This window comes from Callithrix jacchus, chromosome 9, assembly GCF_049354715.1.
Source record: "Callithrix jacchus isolate 240 chromosome 9, calJac240_pri, whole genome shotgun sequence".
In the NCBI taxonomy this organism is placed as follows: domain Eukaryota; kingdom Metazoa; phylum Chordata; class Mammalia; order Primates; family Cebidae; genus Callithrix; species Callithrix jacchus.
This window is the reverse complement of record NC_133510.1, coordinates 51,338,912-51,354,011: the sequence shown is the minus strand read 5'-3', so window position 1 is coordinate 51,354,011 and position 15,100 is coordinate 51,338,912.

Sequence of the window (15,100 nt, the reverse complement as noted above, 5' to 3'; positions counted from 1 at the left end):
TTTAGGATAAATAATTTCAAGAGATCTGTTGTACAACATGGTGACTACAGTTAACAGTGTGTTGAATTCTTGAAAATTGCTAACAGAATAGATTTCAACATAAATATGTGAGGTAGTGCATATATTAGCTTAACTTAGACGTTTCATGATGTAAACATATTTCAAAACAACATGTACACAATAAATACATGTAATTTTTAATTTGTCAGTGAAAAATTTTAAGAAAGAAAATAAAAGCTCTCAGCCAGGTGTGGTGGCTCATGCCTGTAATCCCAGCACTTTGGGAGGCCAAGGTGGGCGTATCACTTGAGGTCAGGAGTTTGAGACCAGCCTGGCCAACATGGCGAAATCTCGTCTCTACTAAAAAAAGTAATAATAATAAGCTGGGCAAGGTGGCACGCACCTACTCGGGAGGCTGAGGCAGGAGAATCACTTGCACTGGGGTGGCAGAGGCTGCACTGAGCCAAGATGGCACCACTGAATTCTAGCCTGGGCAACAAGAACAAAATTCTGTCTCAAAAACAAAAACAGTAACAAAAAAAGCTCAGAGCAGATAGGCTGATTTTCCTGTCAGTCTTCCCTATAAGTCTACTCTGCGTATGCACATCAGAGGCCAGTTCCTGTATGTGTGCTCTGTGTCCTATACCCTGTCTCCTTCTGAGGGACTTTATCCCTTCCATGAGTCTCTCTCGCTTCTGTGTCATCAGTTTCTTCTTTTTTACTGTATCAGTCTATCAGCATACAAACAGGCTCCAGTGTCTTCCACCTTTAAGAAAAATACCTTACATTCCCCAGTCCCACATTTCCTTCCAAATGTGTCATTTCTTAGCTGTGATCTATAGTGACTTATGGAACCAGTTGTCTAAATCTGGGCTGTCTACTTCCTCACCTCCCATTTCCTCTTCAAGTCATCCCAGTTTGACTTCTTTCACTACTACTCTACTGAAAACTGTTCTCAGACCTATTTGGCACCTGCATAGGTACAGCTCAAGGGGTTTGGAGAAAAACACACATGTCAATTGACTTCACTTTACATTTGTGTTCATCAGCTACTAGCAGGTCCTTAATGCTGCCCAGGACTTAGACTCCATTTCTCTCATTTATTCGCCCTCTAAGTCTCCCGAGTGTTTCATGGTTTCTCTTTTCCCCTTGGAACTTCAGCACCTTCCCATTCTTACTCTAGCTGATGACCTCTCTTCCTATTTTCCTTTCTCTTTTTACAGAAGACCGAAATAATCTAGGAGACATCCACAGGTGCACACAGCCGAAGACTCATTAGTTGAGTCTGTCCAATGTTCTATCCTGTTAACTCAGGTATTCATGGGCCTGGCTAAGATCAGCTGCTTTATTTGTGTACTAGATCCCATCTTCTCTTGCCTAGTCACTCACATGGCCCCAGCAATTCTGCCTTTTCATCTGTTCTCATCAATGTTTCCCCCTCGGTGTGATTATTCCCAGCAGCCTTCAACTATGCATCACTTCTTCCATTAAAGATGACAACAACAAAAATGTCTCTTGAATTGCTTGAACCAGGAAGGCAGAGGTTGCAGTGAGCCGAGATTGTGCCCTTGCACTCCAGCCTGGGTGACAGAGTGAGACTCTATCTCAAAACAACAACAACAACAACAACACACACACACACACACACACACACACACACACACACACGTATCTTGGCCTCATTCCTCCTCCAGTTGCCGCTCCATTTCTCTTCTTCCTTTACACCAAGCTGCTTTGAAAGAATAGGCTACACTCCATGTCTCCAATTTTGCTCTTCTCATTCTCTTCAATTTATTCCAGTCAGGCTTTCTTCCCATTACTCCAAAACTCGTCTTTATGAGGTCGACGACTGCCTCTGAGTTGTTCCATCCAAATAGTGTTCTTACTTGACATTACCTGAGTATCTATTTTATCACGCTCTTCTCACTGAAACACTTGCTTCACCTGCCAAGCAAAACCTCATGCGTGCCTAGCTCTCCATCTTCCTCTCTGAGAGCTCCTGTGGGACTCCCTTTCTGGTTCTTCTTTATTGCCCCAACCTTAGATACTGGAGAAGTCCTGGGGTGAGCACAGGAACCTTGTCCCTTTGCATGTCACACTTGCTCTCTCGGTGGCCTTATCCAGCCTCGTGGCTTTAAATTTCATATTATGTGCTCTGATTACTTCCAATTTCATATCATATTCTGGACCTCTTCCCTGAACTCCGGATTCATTTATGTGTCCAAATGCCTATTTAAGTTCTCCACAGGGACATTTAATAAGCATTCAAACTTAGTAAGTCCAAAATGGATCTCTTTATTTTCTCCCCTAAAACCTGCTTCTCCTGCAATCTTCCTTGTCTCAAAAATGACCCCATATTTTGAGTTTCTCAGACAAAAACTCTTGAAGTCATTCTTTTTCTCTCTCATGCCCTCCACCCAATTCATTGGCAAGTGTTGTTGGCTCTACCTTCAAAGTATTTCCAGAGTTTAACCAGTTTTTTTTTGAGATGGAATCTTGTTCTGTTGCCCAGGCTGGAGTGCAATGGTGTGATCTCACCTCACTGAAACCTCCCCCTCCCGGGTTCAAGCAATTCTCCTGCCTCTGCCTCCCTCGTGAGTAGCTGGGATTACAGGTGCCCACCACTGGACCAAGCTAATTTTTGTATTTTTAGTAGAGATGGGGTTTTTCCATGTTGACCAGGCTGGTCTCAAACTCCTGACCTCAAGTGATCTGACCACCTCGGCCTCGCAAAGTGCTGGAATTACAGGTGTGAACCATTGCACCCGGCTGAGTTCAACCACTCTTATCAATTCACTGTTATTATCCTGGTGAAACCATCATCATGTTTTGCCTAGATTATGAGGAAGAGCTTCCTAACTGGTCTCTCTATTTCTGTTCTGGCTTCCTTTATAGTCTATTGTTAACACAGCAATCAGAGCGACCCACTTAAAACCTGTCAGATCATGTAAATCTTCTGTTCGCAACTTTCCAATGTCTTTTCCATCATTCAGAGTAAGAGTCACAAAGTTCACATGGTGCCTGTGAAAGCCTAGCCATGCTGAACCTGTTCTCCATCTTCGCTCCACATATTCTCTCCTCACTTCCTCCTCTTCTAGCACTGTGGCCTCCATGCCATTCTTTCATGTGCCAAACACATTCTTGCCTCAGGGCATTTTCAACTATTTTTCCTTCTGTCTGGAATGCTTTTCCCCATATATCTGCATGGCTCATCCCTCACTTGAAGGTTTTACTGAAATGTCAAGTTTCTGTTTTTCAAGCCTGTGGTAAATGAACCTCCATCCCCCAGACACACTTCCTTTCCCCTCTCTCAGCTTTACCGTTCACCATAGCACTTACCACTATTTTGCATACTATATATTTATTTCTATTATGATCTGCCTCTCGCTTTGGAAGCCAAGCTCCATAGGATGGGAATTTTTAAGTATTTCATTCACCACAATATCTTCAGTGCCCAGAACACTATCTTAGTGTTAGATATTTGCTTGATGCATAAGTGTGCTCTGCTAAATGCTATTAAGAGTTGAATAAGGACATAGAAGGTCTAAAAGTTTTAGCTGCATAGGCGTATGTACTGAATGTGCAGATAGTCAGATTTAATCTGGGTTTGTTTTAGCCAGCAACCGCTTCATTTTGCAAGTTCCTCACTTATTACAGGTAAAACTTTGGAAAAGTTAACACCCTTGTGTCTCAATTTCCAACCATAAACAGATCATAAAGTATCTATCCTCCATTAAATAAGAGGGTAGATGTTAATACATGGGAAGTATTTAGAACAATGTCTGGGACAAGTAACAGTGCTCGATACTTGTATCGATCATCAGCCTTGTTGTACTAGAGATTATTGTTAAAGCACTTTTCCCTCTGCTTCCACAACACCACGTTTCTGGTTTTCTCCTACCTGATGGGTTACTCCTTCCCTCTTCTATGCTGGTTCTTCCTCCCTTATCAGACCACTGAATATTAGAGTGGGCCCCAGGGCTCAGTGCTGGATGCTCTTCTTTCCTTTAAAGCTCTCTCCCCCTAGATAATTGTGATGGTTAATACTGAGTGTCAAATTGATTGAAGGATGAAAAGTATTGATCCTGGGTTTGTCTGTGAGGTGTTGCCAAAGGAGATTAACATTTGAGTCAGTGGGCTTGTAAGGCAGACCCATCCTTCATCTGGGTGGGTACCATCTAATCAGCTTCCAGTGAATACAAAGTAGGCAGAAAAATGTGAAAGGGCTAGACTGGCCCAGCAGTGCAGCCTACGTCTTCCTCCTGTGCTGGATGCTTCCTGCCCTCAAACATTGAACTCCAAGTTCTTCAGTTTTGGGACTTGGATGGGCTCTCCTTGCTCCTCAGCTTGCAGATGGCCTATTGTGTTATATATATATAACTCCTATTAGTTCTGTTCCTCTAGAGAACACTGACTAATACAATGATTTCATCCAATCTCTCAATCTCTAACACCATTTATGCTGGTGACTTTCAAATTTGTGTCTCTATTCCAGGCCTCTTTCCCTTCACTTAACACTTTCTTGGTTTTACCACGAGGGTGTTTCACAAGCATGTGTTTAAATCAATATGTTTGTGGTGGTTTTTAAAAATGGCCACACATTCTCTGGTATTTTTCTTTTTCTCCCTTTGAGTGTGGGCTGGACCTAGTCACTTGCTTCTAAAAACAGACTATGATGGAAGTGATATGTGTGACTTCCAAGGCTAGGTGGAAAAAGCATTTTGGTTTCCTCTGTCTTTTAAGTTTCTGAGGGACCAATTGCTCTGTCCTAAAGACACTCAGGCAGCCCTATAGAGAAGTCCATGTGTAACTCTCTTGCTTATAGCCAGTGAGGAATTGAGGCCACGAGAGTGCAAGTGACCCTCTCACCCTAGTCAAGCCTTCAGATGACAGCAGTTCTACCTGATGCCTTGATGGTAAACTACTGAGAGCCCTTGGGCCCGAACTACTGAGCTAAAATGTTTCAGAATATCTGCCTTACGGAAACTGTGATAAAATACATGCTAGCTATTTTAAGTGGTTTAGTGGTACTTTGCTATGTGCTAAAATCTCCAACTATGATTGTGGATTTGCCTATTTCTCCTTTTAATTCTGTTGATGATGTTGCTTTATGTGTTTTGAAGTCTTCACTTTATTTCTTTCCTCCCCACAATATCTAAAGCATGCCATGGTGTGTCCTGTCTCAGGGCCTTTGCACTGGCCAGTCCCAGACCAGAATGCTTTACATCTGGCTTTTCCTGTGGCTGGCTTTTTGTTCTCCATCAGGGTCAGTTCATTTGTTATCTTTCCAGCAATGTCTTCCTGACTATCATTCCTAAAATAAACATCTGCCACTCCCCAAACCCTCTCTATCCCATTACTCTGCCTATGTTCTTCATGGCAATGATTACGATCTGCAATTGTATTGTTAATTCATTTACTTGCTTCCTTCATTGTCTGACTCCATCACTAAAATGTAAGCTCCATGAGAGAAGGGGACCTGATTATTCTTACTTCCATCTCCAAGGTCTGGAAAAGTCCCTGCCACAGAAAAGCAGCTTAATAAATCTTTGTTGAGTGAGAGAATGATACAGAACAAAGTGGGTGAGATAAAATTCTCTCTTCTTGGACCAAGTTACCACTGGATTCCCATAAGCCATTTGACAGTGGAGTGCAGCAAAGAACAGAGTTGAGTCCTGGCAGCTGGTATGCCTTCACCTGGATGACTTAGCACTGCAATCTTTCCTTTCTGACATGCTTTCTATAGTGTTAAAGGAATTCTGCAGAAATCTTCTAAGTTTAGTGTGAATATGGGTATGTTTCATAAAGTAGATAATGAAATTCCACCTAATGATAGAATAAGCCCCAGCAAAGGCAATGCATAACTCTAACTTCTACTCAAAAAAGATACACAGAGAGAGATGAATCTCCACTTAGAAGAAAATCAACTCATTTTTGTATAAACAGCTTTTATGAGCAATCTCTAAACTTCTTAAGCAAGCAGATTTTAAACATGTGATCTTATTTCCTAGTTCCCCATCCATATACATATAGACTTCCTGGAAAGAAAGGTACAAGCAGAGAATGCCAGACACACTACAGATTGCCAGAATTACTTATTTGATTTTCCAACGGCATCAATGTGACAGCTTGATCCAAGATCCCAGGACTTACTCAACAAAAACACAGAGACTAGCCTTTGGTAATTCATTGGCTTAGATATAAATCAATGATGCCAGGGGAATGGAGCCTTTTTTTCCCCCTAAAATATTGATCAATTGTCCTTCACTAAGATAAATTGACCTAATAAAAGAGACATAGAAATTGATCCTGAACCCAACTTTGTTGTGTATGAGTCTCTTGACAGCCATGAAAAAAAATCAATTTATGTATGATTAAAAAGAAATAAAAAATTAACATAAAGGAAAATTGAAAAATAAAATCCTACCTACCCAGTTGTATTTTGGGATATTTCTTCCCATACATGTCTAGTTTAACAAAGTTTTAAAGCTTCTCTGCCTAGGGGTAAAAGAAGTTTTCAACTTCCTGTCTGTGTTACACAAAAGGATGTCTTAGATCCTCTGATCTTCTCAAGGAGATGACCCCACCTAAGTCTCCAGGGAAAGTCCTTTTGTCTTAGATTCCAAGCCTCCCCTTTTGCAATTTCCCTCTGACCTTACCTTGAGACACCTTCTTCCTCTCACTCAAGCTTTCTGTACTCCTTCACTTCCTTCCTCTCCCTTCCCTGGCCCCTCCCTAGTCAGACCTGCCCTTGAATAAACACATGTATCCTGAAGTGTTATTGATTAATTATACTAATTGTGTTATTTTGAGGCATTTTACATTTTATCAGTAAATAAATCTCCTTTGTGGTTAAAGTCATCAAAATATAATTTGACTTGTGAAATTTTATTCACTAGCCCTCTTGAGGAAATTATGGCATGTAGGAATTATATAAGCTTCAGAGCAAGCAGGCTTGGATAGATCATCTGTTCTGCCAATTAACAACTAAGTGACCCTATGTAGATTATGGAACTTCACTGAACCTCTTTAAAATGGAAATTGTAATGTCTATTCCACAGGGTTTCTGAGAGGATTAGATCAAATAACATATGGAGACGTTCTAGCACAAATCCTGACACATAGTTGGCATTCGGATGAGTCTCCCTCCCCTACGTTTCTTTATATCATCTGACATGGGTTCATGACATTTCTTAAAACCTATGGCAAGCCTTTCCCCATTACTTAGAGCTCACTAAGAAGAAGGTAGGTTGAAACTAGACTGACAACTTCAGTAGGCAAGCAACTGGGTAAAATTCTGTAGCAATGGTTGCTGAAGGGCTTAATTTGAGAGGCACAGGTGATTCTGGGGCAACTGTCAGCAATTGGGACCTTCCTCTACTCTGTGAATGATAGAGTTGTAGAAGGTCCCATTGGGTGGCTAAGACACAGTAATGAGTAACCAAATAGAAAGCTCGAGGATTCCATGTATTGAAAAATCTTTGTGTCAAATCTTCACTGGACAAAGATGAATAAAACATACCAAGAAGCTACCTAGAAGGATAATATGGTATGGCCATTAAGAAAAAGGCCAGCTGTTCAGTGTGACTGCCCTTCCATAGCTGGCTGGTAAAGTGTTGGAACAAGGGTCTAGGGAGTGTGGCTAGGCCAAATCAAGAGTGACTTCTCTGGCCTTACTGAGGAGTTTGTACATTGCTTTGTAGATAACAGTCACTGAAGAATTTTGAGTTTGAGAATATGACAGTAGCACAAAGAAAGGTTATTTAAGAAGGCTGGCCTGGATGAATAAAAACCATTTACGATACTATTGAAATAAAGCAAGAAGCGAGAAGGAACTAAGACATTGGCAGTGAGAATTGATAGGGACAGTTTCAATAATTATTAGGAGGTAGAATTAAGAGGTCAAAGTGACTTCTGAACTGCATTCCAGGGAGTACAAGGACTAAAATAGTTGCTGTTTTAGCTGCTAGGGTGGATAGTAATGCTATTTGAAGAAAATGAGGATATCAGAAATGAAACAGTTTTGTGAAAAAGACAAGTTCAGATTTGGATGCTCTCAGTTTGAGGCACTTAATGGGCCACCCTGTGGATGATGCCAATACACGGTTGGATTTGTGAATCAAGAGCTCAAGAAAGAACTGGCTTGGAAAAACAGTATCAAGAGTCATCAGCCTGTTGGTGGTGGTTGATGTCATAGGATTCAATTAAATCATCTAGGAGGAATATTTAGAGGAAAAAAGGGAATAAGTAGACTCTCCTATATCACTAATGTTTTGGCAGCAGACAAAAGTAGAGGTGGTGTGAGAACACACTGAGAAGTCCTCACAGAACTAGGTTAAGAACAGAGATAAATTAATGTCATAGAAGTAAAAAAAGACAAGAAAGAATATCTGGGCAGCAATGTTAATGCTGCACAGAGGTCAAGTACAGTAAGGACCAAGAAGCATCCTCTGCAGCTAACAAGGCCACACCCACAGCTGAAAGAGTCAGTCTCGTGGATGGATAAAATCAAGAAGGGACCCTAACCTATGAGGGACCTGTCATAGGTACAACTTACCAAAACAGAGACTCAGGAACAAGAACCAGTAAGATGCTCAGAAACACAAGTTGGTGGCAAAGATGAATCTGGTCTCAGAGACCAGGAGAGAGCACATTTATCAAACAGATGTTCAAGGTTGGGGGTCAGTGAAGAGCATAGGTGAATCGACACCAAGCCCAGACTTACTTAAATATATTACTAGTATAGGGCCAAACTTACAGGTGACAGTCAAACGACAGGAGCTTTTGGGGAGCCACCTTTTCTACTTAAGTCATTTATTTGCATCTTAGGTCAGTCCGTGCAATTTGGATTGAAAGTACAATAAACCCAACTCAGACTAACTAAAAAGGGGATAATATTGGAAGAAAATGACATATCTCATAATTAAAAGATTGAACAATGAAATCACAGAAACAATGGTATGCAGTTAAGCATCGGGAAAATGGAAACTAGCAAGTCAAGTCCTGCCAGAATCCTTTCTCAATTTCTCCTCACCCCTTCTTTTCTTCACGTTAACTTCATTCTTTCTACATAAACCACTTCCTGACCAACAGTACCCATATTTATATCTTATTAGGAAGAGCCAGTTCTAAAAATATCTCCGGGGCAGACTTGACTGGGTCTGCTACCACCTGTGATGGCTGAAGAGCGACCAGGAATCACATTTCTGGAAGGAGCAAAGCAGGGAGGAACACTGTATAGAAAAGAGGGGTGGAAAGAGCTGGGTTGACAAAGCAGTTGATGCCCTGTCTGCACATTCAACTTCAAAGAGGATTGAGGGCGTATTAATAGTGTGACCAGATGTCCTCATTTGTCTGGGAAGTCCCTTTCTACACCTGTTGTCCTGGTACAATTATTAATAGCACCTTTATCACTTTCAAAAAATGTCCAGATTTGGTAGATAAATTATGCAGTTGTCTTATTTATTGGAACTCTGAACTGGCCAAAATAGTGGAGAGAATGAGGCTTGACAGGGAGCTGTATATGACAGATCATAACCTCCTTTAGGGTCAGTTATTCTTCACAGGGGTGCCTGAGTACCCAGAACATAACAGGCACTCAGAAAATGTTGCATTAAGAATCCAATGTTGAAAAAAAAGAATCTAATGTTATAAAAAGGGTTTTCTCCCCCAAAGTGTTTTATAAAGTCATATATGACACATTTTCCCAACTCTGTATAGTATTATAGAGGACATTTAGACTAATAGTATCATAGAATCTCAGGGCTACCAGGAAATGTTAAATATTCTTAGTTCAATTCCTCTCTAATTAGGTAGTAAACCTGTGAGCACAGCACTTATGTCTGTTTTGTTCAGTAAATCCTGGATACCCAGAAGCTGGCAAGTATAGGCATTGAATAAACACTTGGTTCTGTTTTCAGTGCTTGCTTTTCTTCAGTCACATTTCCATCATAAGGACATCTGACAGAGGATCACTAATATGGGAGGCTTCATGCTTCATAAAACAGCCATCCAGGCCGGGCGCCGTGGCTCACGCCTGTAATCCCAGCACTTTGGGAGGCCGAGGTGGGTGAATCACGAGGTCAAGAGATCGAGACCATCCTGGTCAACATGGTGAAACCCCCTCTCTACAAAAATACAAAAAATTAGCTGGGCATGGTGGCGCGTGCCTGTAATCCCAGCTACTCAGAAGGCTGAGGCAGGAGAATTGCCTGAACCCAGGAGGCGGAGGTTGCGGTGAGCCGAGATCGCGCCATTGCACTTCAGCCTGGGTAACGAGCGAAACTCCGTCTCAAAAAAAAAAAAAAAAACAAAACAGCCATCCAATCTCTGTATGAGAAAGTCCTTTCTGCAGTGAGCTGAAATCTGACTTCCTGTAATTTTTACGTGTCCTTGTTTCTCTGCTTCTGAGGAGGCTAACTCTTCTTCCACAGCACAATATAAGGAAGACTAAATAATCTTCCTTAACTACAGTTTCCTTTTCACTTCTGATGTGGTTTTCAGATCCTTTGCTATCCTGATCACTTTTGGACATATTCAGTTTGTCCAAAGACCTTGCTATGTCTTGAATGTTCCCTCCAAAACTCATGTTGAAACTTAACTCCCAAAATGGTAGTATTAAGTAAGAGGTAGGGCCTTTAAGAAGTGATTGGATTTTGAGGGCTCTGCCCTCATGAATGGATTAACTCACTCATGGATTAATAGACTGATAGATTGATGGGCTATCATGGGAAGAAATCTGGTGACTTTATAAGAAGAGAAAGAGAGACCTGAGTTAGCATGTTAGGACACTCAGCCCCCTCACCAGGCACTGCCTCAGGATGCTAGAGCCCACTCCAGGAAGAAGGCTCTCGCCACACATACCCCCTTAAACTTGGACTTCCCAGCCTCCATAACTGTAAAAAATACATTTCTTTTCTTTAGAAATGACCCAGTTTCAAGTGTTCTGTTCTAAGCAACAGAAAATGGGCTAAGACAGACCTCTAGGCAGAGTTCAAAGATGTGTTTTGACCATGATTAAAAAAAAAACAGGCAATCTCACATCCTTCCTTCAAGAAAATTGTTTCTATTAATATTAAGCAAAGATTGTTCAGACTTTTTTAGCCATGTCTCACTACTGACTCATGTAGTGTCTCATTAATTATTTTTAATTAGGTACAGCCTCAGTATTTGAAATTTGAGTGGAAAGAGAAGCAGAGTTTTACATATGTTTCTGCCAAGTCAGATCTGCTCTATCACTTCTTATGCAATCAGTGTATTGAATTGTTAGAGCCTTGAATTTATCCCTGTTAAATGTCACAGCAACATGCTTTATAAGAATTTCAAACGTTTTTGCACCATAACTTTGATATCAGAATCTTTTTTGACTCTCCCTTCTTGTCGTTGTCCTCATACCTGATGGGTAAAGTACACTTGATTTTATGAGCCAGGGTCTCTTAAAAAACAGTTTCACAGATTTAGTGCCCTTGTAGGTAACCAACATGTTACAAAGCAGCACATCTCAAACAAAAAGAAAATTTTGCAAAATTTCAAACTGTTCTGCCCTGAATGAGCTGCCTTCTAAGATATTTCCTGATCACAAGTAGGTGTAGACAGACAGGATAACCATCTGTCCAGGATGTTTTACTGGGAATTCCTGCACTGGGTGGGACTTTAGACCAGATTATCTTCAAAGATATTTTCAGCTCATAGATTCCATGTACAGTACACATTTACTATTAATAGCCTGCATTGGATATTTTTTTCATCCCATAGCTGAAAGGACATTACATTTTCCCGTGAACTAGTTATAAGATTAGTGCATAGTCCATAGTAATTAGTGCAACATAAAATTCCATAGTAATTAGTGCAACATAAACCCACATGATGGTGTTTAGGGGATAGAATTTTGGAAATTTTAAACCACTCTGTTTCTGATATGTTTCATTTAAGTAGGTATTAGGCTTTATCTTAATAAGAAAAAATGAAGGCTGAATTTTTATTTGTTGTTAAATACACATTAACAATTACAATCGTTAGTATGTACACCATGAGTTTATGAGTGTTCATTTGCTGGTTAAGAGTACAACCTGTCTTGCTTCTCATCGAATTTACTCATCCATCTCTATTCCCATCTATCAATTCATCTGATCCTCCATCCTAGTTAATATAAATTATGGCTCTTCTGAAATAGTAACTGTGCAACTGGCTTAGAAAGTTGTAGACCCCAAACCTAGATTGTCATCCTACAGTCTAAGAAACTGCCTTGAGGATAGAAGGAAAAAGGAAATTACAAATATTAAAACTCCACTAAGAAAAATACGAAATTCTAGCCTGTTATTTATTATATGCTCTAGTGCAGAACTCAGAACTTTTCCAGATGAGCATACATTTGATTAAACATAACTTTTGAGTCCTCTAGTGGATTATTAGGGTGGTCTGGCTGTCTTTGAGAAGCAGAAATGGATTCCTATGTTATCACTTAGGGAAAGACATTCCAGAAATTTCAGACAGGTGATAAATGAAGCAAAAGTGATATTTAAATTGAGGGAAAGAATGAATGGCTCTTTCCAGATCTTATTTCTGGGGTCAATATGGTAAGAGCATTTAGAGATGTATGTGTCTTATTTTCTTATTTTTTTAATTTTAAGTATATAGCTTTCCTGTCTAGAGAATGCTAACTAGCTAAACTTGAAAGATAATTCACTTTGTTTCATTTCAATTAAATAACCCTTCTAGCTATAATTTTTTTTTCTAATTATGGGGTTCCATTTTATATAACCAATTTGAAGCATCTCTGATTCAGCTCTGAACTCTAGTTTGTACTGTTTTCCACTTCTCCACTGCAGTTTTGCTAGTTCACTTTAGTTTGACATTGAGAAATGGAATCAATCGGTCCACTGGAACAATTCCCATTCTTACAGGAAACTCTGATGACACTCACAGTACTCTTCACTGGGTGCGATGGTGAAGAATCTTAACAGAACTCTTGGACTTATGTGTGGAAAAGTTTTAGCCATGTTACAATGATGGCCAGGGATCTATTAACATTTCACCGATTTTAAGACATATTGTACTTTCATGGAAGACCATGGAAATTCAAGGGGTCTTTCTAGAATCATTTGAAGTTTTCTCTCTTTCTGTTGGCATTTTTCTTACCGAGGTCACAGCTAATTAGTAGCCTACCTCTCTTAGAAGAGGAATTTCTTTCTTTTCTTCACTAGCAGCCAATAGAATCTCTTTGGGTAGTAGCTGATAAAACAATCTCTTCTTTAATGATAGTCTGTATTCTGATTGTACTTATGAGGTTTGTAGGTTATGATAGAAATTAAAACACAATAAATAGAGTAAATTTAATACATTAGCAACCATGCAAAACAGGAGCCACAAGGGCATTGATTTCTGTGTCCTAAAACTCCATAGTATATTAGTGGGACATAATTACAGTAATCTTACGATGTTCTGACATACAATAGCATCTCCAACTATATGATCTCCTTCTGTCACTAGGGTTTATTTCTAGTGCTTCTGATTTTCCAGAGTAACAAAATGAAGGTGTTTAGCAGCATTTCTGCTGGGCTTGGATGCAGTGTTCCATAAATTGATTTTCATCCGCATTCATAATTGGGCCAAATCAGAGAAACAAGGAACTTGACATTCTACTAGAGAAGAGCTAAATTGAATATAAAAATTGAGTATTAATGCGTCTGTAGTCTTTTCTTTGACAAGTTAAGGGGACTTTGGTAGACAGCAGGAAGGATTTAACCTTGGCAGAGTCTTCTGTTCAGAGTGTAGTTAATTTGGAAGTAACAGGCTAGAAGACTTCAGCCTTATGGGTTTCTTAATGGAAATCTTTCTTGAATAGAAAATATTACAGCCTGTGGATATAAGCTTCAAAAGGATATGAGTCATGAAGGTTTAACTTACTATAAAGGGTGGGACCCTTATACCTAGTTTAGAATCAGAGAACTTGTAAAAAAATATTGGCCTTCTTATAGGCTAATTCTCTAGCTACAATTTCTGCAGTGTTTTTGAACAAGACATGACTCCTCTATAGATCACAACTTACCTTTGCACTGTCAGAAAGGCAGCCTGATTTAGCAGTCATAAACCATGTGTAAGACCTGTAGGCTTTTGTGAGATTAAGCTACTCATGGCCTCCTCAATGTAGTCCCAGTCTCTAGCCTATACCCATTCCTCTCTATCCCTTCTTCCTCACCTTCCCCTGCAGTACCCTGTGGTTGTTCCCCAGCCTCAGGAGTCTGGTTCTCAGAGGCTTTGTTTACACTTCCAGTGTAGCATGTATAACGTGACAGCAGGGATCCAGTCATGACATGACGTGGACATCCAGTCCACGACAGTAGTTTTTGGTCTTGCACTATTGTTAGCAAATATTTCTGACCACTCCTCACTAAAATATGTATTCTTATTTTAAAATTATGTAAGGATATTACTATAGTACTGCATTTTAAACATAAAAAATATATAAATTAAAAAAGAAAAAAATTAAAAAAACAATGTAACTGGAAAATCTATTCTTTTCTTCTTGTGCACCAAAAGATCATGTTATACATTTCCTGGAAAGTCTATACCTCACTTTGGAGATCCTGCACTGTAGTACTGGTTAGTTATGATTGTGTCCTTTAACTAGATATGCACTTTACAAGGGTACAGTATGTGGTTAACTCAATTTCGTATCCATGAAGGTTATCATAGGATCTTGGACATAATATCATAAAGATCCCTATTTTGAATGCATTAATAAATTTCTACCTCTGCATCTTTTTTTTTTTTTTCATTAGTGCTCCTCTCAAAAATATTTCTCCTTCCCTTCCTTTCACCCGGCTAAAGTCCACCTATCACTCAAAGTCAAGACTAGGCTTTTAAATTTCCTATTAATTATTTCTTGCCACTCTAAATCTCATGTAATCTTTCTTCTCCCCTATAGAAATTACTGACTTTGCTGTTCACTCATCATATTGCATTCATTGTCTGGTGACAAATCTCAGATGACATTTTCATGCATATATGTATCTTCCCAGACACATCACAAGCTCTTCTTTATTTCCTTCTCTGTAACTCACTAGCTTCCTTTTGCTGTATTTATATAAAAGTTATTCTA